Below are 8,118 nucleotides of genomic sequence, written 5' to 3' on the forward strand. Positions count from 1 at the left end.
ATTTCTTTATTTGCTCATTCAGGCATACATTCAGGTAAATATTCAAGTAAATTCGCCGTTCGTTTGTCATTTAAAAACAAGAAATTTTTTGTGTTGTCAATTCCATGCGTCTAAGCGTCGTTTTCTATCGCCATTCCTCTTAAGCGTCTTTCTATCAAGCGCCGCACTTAGAATTCAGATAAATAATTAAGCGCTGCTTTCTGTTAAGAGCTGCATATGAGTAAGTTAATGACAATCTTCTTCTGCGCCTATGTGAAATTATTTTCATCAAGTTATATAACATTATATCATTAATATAGATTTTGTATACTCGTTATTTTCTTAGAGCAAAGACAATATTTAATAAGCGCTGCGACGCTAAAGCGAGCATTTATGGTAGGTCATTTATATTGGAAAATGTAAATCAGTCAGCTTCATTCTTTTTACCAATTTACTAAAATAATCAAAGACTCGCTACAAATTTCGGTCTAAATTTTATCGCAATTTTTTTATCATACTTAACTTTTCATAGCAAATATGCTATCGTTTACATTAAGTTTGACTCTTGGCTTTTTGTGTAAAAAGCCCGAGATAAAAAGCAGAAAAATTTAAAGATGGAGATGTTAGAGATATGAAGCTTCGTGAGTTTGTTGTGACATTGTTGAATGATATAAAACTGCCAAGAAAAGATCTTCTAACCGGTCACTTTTTTTCGAAGGAAGGAATTAACCATGTATTGGATTGTATCGAGGATTGTAGTTATTTAAAAGAAGACGAAAAAGTGAAACTAAGTGAATTAACTCAAAGAACCCAAATTGACGATTTGCCATTGTGTAATAATTTAAGTGTCTAAAATTTAGATAGGTCTGAAAATTTGGATCAAATACACAAACTTGACAAATCCTTCCAGATATTTAAAATTAAATATGGTAAACAAATTTAAATGGCAACAAGTAGTTTTAAGATGCTAGCAGTGATGCAACTCGTGCATTCTGTAACGAAACTGTTTATCTGTTGAACATGCACAGGATATTTGAAGCCAAACTTCGTATTATTTCAACGATTTTGAAATGCGTGGATATCTTTCAAATCTGCCCTAATGTCGTGTTTAACTTTTTTGAAGGAACTTCATTCATTACCTGCTATTGGTGAGATATTTATGTTTACATGAAGGGTGAACTAAGATCAGTGTTGATTAGAGAGGCCCGAGCAGAAAATGTGAGATCTGAAATGCTCATTAATCATTTATTGAATATCGTTATAGTGCTTCGTGGCGTTTGATTCTAATTTTGGTGCTAAAAGTGAAATATCTGTGGATATTATTGGCGAACACATTTATGCTTAGAAAAATTTTCCTCATTCGCCTCAGAAGAAGACCTTGTGTTTGCCAATGGCTTTATAATCTTGTGTTTATTTTTGACTTGCGAGGGAGATTGATAGGGCAGTCTACAGCGTCAACAGAAGAATTCCATTGTCCCATGGTTATCATGACTGAAGAAAACAAAATTATTGTAAGTGGGCAGTCATTACATTTATTCAATGGATGGTTGATTGATGTCGACTGTTAAATTAATCCCCTAGATATAAGCATAAAAGCTTTTTTCTATGACTTTAGTTTAATAAAAACGTCTTACAGTCGATTTTATTGATTATCTTTACATATCTAATCTTTCAGGAAAACTTTAAAGGTTAATTGCAGGATTCTAAAGACCATTCTTTTTGTGTTAAGGCCCGTTCACACGATCCGACTTGTCGGATCTGATTCTTTCCGTTCCGACTTTTGGTTGCTTGTTCAGACGGTTCGATAACTTTATTGATTATTTTATTCGTTTAGTTATTTATAGAAGTTTGAACAACCATTTGTGTTATCCAGTATACATTTATTGCAATACTTTTCGTATTTTTGTTCTCGTTTTCAAGTCTTTTTCAAATCTATCTAATTTGGCTGGTCGACTTCCTTTGATCTTATCGGATGAAATTCTCTTTCCATCCGATTTTTTAGATTGACAGATCCGACTGTCGGAGGCTAACTTTATATGTGTTCACACGATCCGTTTTTAGCAATCCAACAAAATCGGATCCAACAAATCAGATCATGTGAACGGGCCTTTATTCAATCAAATCACGTAACTCATATACATTGTTACTCTGATAAATCTTGCTCAACTTTTATTTATATTGTGTGAAAACAACTTCAAAATACGAAACCTTTTTGATGTTTGTGGTCAATTACAATTTACTATGAACTGACTATACCTTATAAGCTATTCATAAAGAGTTTGACAATGACTGCTGTTTAGATTTAACGGATTTATTCCAAGCACATATTGTCAGTGTGACAGTCAGTCAAAAACTGTGTTAATATAAAAGTCAAGTGATCTCGCAGAAACTTGCAAACATTATCGTTAGCAAAGTGGTCAAACCAGAGCCCTACGTACGAACGAGTTGGGACACCGGAAGTGAAAATGCCTAGCGTGCACCATTTTTGTTCCGAAAGCAGTTCCAAAAGTTCGTTCAGTTTCGTTCCCTTCTTCGGCGCTACTTTTCAACACAATAGACAAATGGGATGTATCATAATAGTGTAAATTAACTTCTTTTCATCTTTATAAACCTGATATTTTTGAGTATTTAACCTTTCAAAATTAAATAATTTGATGCCTTTTGCAATTGATCGAGAACATTTTGATTAGGTAATTCCATCACTACTTGATATAAGAGTTACGACGTAAAATACAGATTCTACTGTTCTACAGGCAATCATTTATAAATAAAGTATCAGAGCAATCCGCTTTTTAAATAGTTTTAACCTGGATGCTTTGGATGGCGTTTGACAAAGTTTTGAGCAAGAATTTATAAACGTTTTCAAACTGATCTAAATATAAAATATGTACATATTCTCATTTAAGATATTTTAGAGAATTTTTGCTTTAGAAAAAGTTATTTTGGAAAATCTTTAACGTGTTGTCTCTCTCATTCAACGGCAACGCCTTCCGATGGTAAAGCAAACACTTGACTTGAAATAATTCTGAGCACTGCATTAGTTTTGCAATATGATGTAATGAAAATTGTTTTCTAAATGACTTCTTTGCCACAGTACAAAGGTACACACTTCCAGTACAAAGGTACACACTTCCAGTACAACGGTACACACTACAAACAATTACATGGAACAGCAATGGGCTCACCCGTTTCTGTTGTAGTTGCTCAAATTGTAATTCAATCAATAGAGGAACGGGCGCTCACGACTTACAAAGATGCACTACCTTTTTGGTTTCGCTACGTAGATGACACAATCACAGCACTACATGCAGACGAGGTTGATGACTTTCATACTCACATCAACAAACAGAACAGCCACATACAATTTACCAAAGATGTCGAAGAAAACGGAACTCTTCCTTTTCTCGACTGTTTGGTAAAACATAAAAATCAAAAACTTCGAACAACAGTTTATCGCAAGCTAACACAAACTGAGCGACTACTAGACCAATCATCTTACAACCCTACATCACACAAAGCCACCACAATCAGAACGTTAACAAGACGTGCACAAATCATATGTGATTCACCGGGCGCTCTACAAAACAAAAACAACTATCTCAAACGTGTTTTTGACAAAAGCAACTATAACTCTGACTTTATCAAATCACATATTATCTGATGTGATAATTAGTTTTGATGTTATAATTAGTTCTGATGTGATAATTAGTTCTGATGTGATAATTAGTTCTGATGTGATAATTAGTTCTGATGTGATAATTAGTTCTGATGTGATAATTAGTTCTGATGTGATAATTAGTTCTGATGTGATAATTAGCTCTGATGTGATAATTAGCTCTGATGTGATAATTATTTCTGATGTGATAATTAGTTCTGATGTGATAATTAGTTCTGATGTGATAATTAGTTCTGATGTGATAATTAGTTCTGATGTGATAATTAGTTCTGATGTGATAATTAGTTCTGATGTGATAATTAGTTCTGATGTGATAATTAGTTAGTTAGTACTCGTCGAGAGAGTCCCCTCGAGGACCCAGTTCAAAATGCGGAGGTGGGCATCTACTCGCTCCCTTGGAAGCACAACTTGCCCTTGCAGTTCCTCGTGAGCAGCCCAGAGGAAGCGGTGAGGCCACCCCCTAGATCTCATCAGCTCCTCAACAAGCTTTTCTCCGTGCCCAGGCGACTCAACATGCTTAGATAGCCATTCCACATCTCCGTCGCTGACGATATCATACAGGTGGCAAACGAAATTCACAGCTTTGCCAGCCAACGACTCAACATGCTTAGATAGCCATTCCACATCTCCGCCGCTGACGACATCACACAGGCGGCAAACAAAATTCATAGCTTTACCAGCCAACGACGCACGAAGAGCCGTACACAGCTCTTTTGTAGTTTTTGTAGAGCGTTTGGCGGGCTTCCACCGAGTTCAACGAGCGGTACGTCCGGCATCGCTCGCAGTAGGCAGCGTAGGATAGAGAGGCGCCGTCCACACCGGAGGTGAAGAAAGGGGAGCGGAGGGCTTACACGATGTCATACTGCTCCAATAGCAATGTCACTATAAAACCAACGGTAGCGTTTGTTGAAGAAAACCCAATAACGGCCCCGGCGTCAACCTCTAATGCAGAGTCGAAAACTGTGAAGGCTGAAACCTGCCCGCGTCGCTTGCGCACTTCGAAAGTTGTCTTCTCAACATCTTTCACCTTCAGCCGGACAATCGCAACATCGTTTACAGCAGCCGCAATCCCCATGCAAAGCAGAGACCAAGCGGAGACCATCCGCCGGCCCCCTTCTCCGCCTGCAGAGTAATACGCGTAGGAGGGCGTCCCACCCTCCTCGCAGCGCCATCGGAACGACGATACTCAACCCGCTTGGTGGCCTGAGCTTGGGTGAGAACGGTCTCCAGCTGCGTACGGGTGGGGCGGTCAAAAGCGTATTCCCATACAGAAATTGAGCTCGGTGGATCTTGCTCGGTATATTATTGGCAGGGGAAGCGCGTTAACTTCGTCACAGGAGGTTTCCTTGCTTAGAGCCAAATCTCGACTGCTTGGGTCATACACAAATCTAACGCCATGCTGATGATATGTATCAGGGGAACTCAAGATAATACAACTTATAGGTACGTCTCTAATTGTATCCGTACGTGCCTTGGTTGTCCGAGACTTCCCGCAGGACCACGGTATAGCAAGTGAGAAGAGGTGCCATCACCCCGCCAGAAGAGATGGAAGTTCCAACCCCAAGCCTCTCGCAGTTTACCGCTGCTCATATGATACCACTCGTTTTCAGCCCGCTCAATCCAGAGACTCTGAATCTGTATCTTGCCATTATACAGATTCGCACCCTCCCCAAACCACGCCACCACAACGTCCTTTCGTACGAGACCAGGCAGCGTTCCTGTAGCAATTCTCGGTAAACCACCCAAACGGTCATCATGGCCATGTAGGTCGAGCTTGTTTACCTTCAGCTGCGCGACAGTATGAGAGAGAGTGCCCTCGGTATTCTCATTCTCAATTTTTGTTTTGTTTTGCACCACATCATCCTGCAAACGAGCAAGCTGCTCCTCCTGATCACTGATCACCGAATCAGCCGCGGTCTTCTCTCAAGTGGTCGCCCAAAATGCCATGTCCATGAAACATTCAAACAAGGCCTCGAGCGTTGAATATATCAATACATTTGCTAGTGATGCGGCTCCCGTTTATTAGGAGCGCATTGATAAAGGTGGCATCGCTAGTCATCTTGCCTCTGACGCCTCCAGGCATAAAATGACGATCATAATTTATAATTTTGCTCTCGGGTGTTTTGGAGTAGGTCTCAAGCAAGACCGCCAAATCACCGAACTTCTGCCCTGACCCCGGTACCGCAAGAGCATGCTGTTTGATATTCTGCAACTTCTGCCTCGCCAGGCGAAACTGGGGATGACCGAAGTCGAATATGGCGTTAGCGACCACCTCAAAGGGATACCTGCTGAGAAACTGTTGGTTTACGTTATTCACAAGCACGCGATAGTCAGCCACGATGGCAAGACGCATATCCTGATCCTCCTGAGGCTCCCTGAGATTGGCTTCCAACACTTGAGGGATTTCCGTAAACAATTGTACCAGCTGCGCACGCGGAGTGAAATAGTTGCTTTTTAGAAAGGCCTCGGGAATCTTCTGGCCCACCATAAAGCGGCCAAAGACAAGCAGCAGCAAGCGATGGAACTCCCCCTCTTTTCGAGTCTGGAGAGAAGGCGCATTTGTAGGGACTGTCGCGAACTCGGTTGTATCTTCAGCATAGTTCAGCAACCTGGATTTGACCGCCCTCATGACCTACTCTTCATTGAGAAGCTCAAAGTGACCCTCGAACAAGGCATAGAGCTCTTTTACGCTTGGGTGGTTTTTTAGCTCCAGAAAGCTCAACTTAGCAAGGGGATGGGTTGGTATATACTGCAATGCTTTGCGCAGGAAGGAGATGAAATCCCGGTGGCGATTTGGTGCTCCAGCACCCTTTGCTCGCGCCCCTTCGGGGAAATAAACCAAGACCGCCATAAAGTTCTTAGCGCGTTTGATAATGTGCTCGGGTTGGCTCTAGATAAACGGGAGGACCTCTAGCCGCCGCGCCTTTGGGATTAGGAAGGCCGACAGATAACTATCCGCCACCCGCTAAAGCCACTGTGGGAGACCATCGACGATCCGGACTCGAATATGTTCCATTTTTCTTCAAAAATACGCTTAAAAAACTTGTGATATCTCTCCTGAACTTCTTTCTCTAATTCTTGCTCAGATTTTTTCTGGTAATGACGAAGAAAGCAAAGCTTTCACTGAAAGACCACCGCAATAGATTTGTTGTCGCAATAATAGACAAATCGCTGATTGGTGCAGTCCATAGCGAGGATCGGGCGCTCGCATCGTGTCAAGAGTTTCTCGTACAGTTTGAAGATGAGAGCCGGTTTATTGCCCGTGCCGCCGAAGAGCGAATTAAGAAACTGCTTCACGTTCGACTTATCCGTGAATCGGAAGAGATAGAGAAAGTTTGTGTTAACCTTCATGTCCTTTATGTTGTCAAAGCTCTGGGAGAGGAAGAAAACGTTCAATTTCAGATGATGGCAATACATGGTAAAGAACTTATAGAGGCATTCCCTCTGCGTTCCGCATTTGAGATTCATGACGCGGATGTCGTCGATGATGACGTAGGACTCCGGTTCTATATTGGTATCCTCGATCGATTCAGGCATGCGGAATAATGCTTCAAGACTGTGTTAGGTTGGATATATTGATCAGCGGAGGTGCTCGAAATGACGTACAGTCTTTTCAGACGAACGTGAGCAAGGAGCCGTTTCATGAAGAAGCTCTTGCCCATATTGCTCTGACCCAAGAGCAAAACATTCTGCCCCCATTTTTTGAGTGAAGGCAGAAGCTCGTCAAACCATTCTTTTTTGTGAATAACAGCCGAAAATCGATTTCGGAAAGATATGCACCGCTCTAAATGTTGAACGACTGGCCGATGTTGGCGCTCGTCGGGGTCGAGGACGCGGCCCGCAAGGCCTGGGAGATGCTGTTGCTGATGGGGTGATGGAAACGTTAAGCCGCCGCGGGTGCTGAAGCAAGGACATTGGGTGCCAAACTTGTGGCTGACGATTTCAACCTAGAAATGGCCCTCGATTTTGCGCGATTCGCTGCTCCTTGCCAGTGCTCTTTGCAGCATTCAGGAGCATGCTCTTCAATTCATCCAAACCGCTATTTTTGCTTGCCTCGTGGTCTTCCGTCGTGTCCCTGCCGTTCTTCTAGGCGCTGCGCGCTTCGACGCCCACATCTGTCTTGTTGTCGTCCTTGGCGCTGCGCGTGTTCTTCGAACCGTTCCCGTCTTTTTGCAAGTCTTTCCAGCCCTCGATCTTTTTGCAGTACCGTCCGTCGTCTGCTCGCGGGATGGCACAGGGGTGAGACATGTTGCCGTTAAGAACACCCGCGCGAAGATACTGTCAACGACGTTGTCCCCCAGCGAGCCGAGCGCACCGAGGGCGAAGGGGATAGCGGCATTCTTCGCGTAAGGGGCCATCCTGGTGACGGCTCCCAACAGCCTTGTGGGGAAAGCCAATCCCCCGCGGATCATGATTGCGGTTTGTCGCTCAGGTGGGAGCGTCTTCATTTGGTTGGCGATCCG

Source organism: Xenia sp. Carnegie-2017, unplaced genomic scaffold (assembly GCF_021976095.1).
Source record: "Xenia sp. Carnegie-2017 unplaced genomic scaffold, XeniaSp_v1 HiC_scaffold_6, whole genome shotgun sequence".
NCBI lineage: Eukaryota > Metazoa > Cnidaria > Anthozoa > Malacalcyonacea > Xeniidae > Xenia > Xenia sp. Carnegie-2017.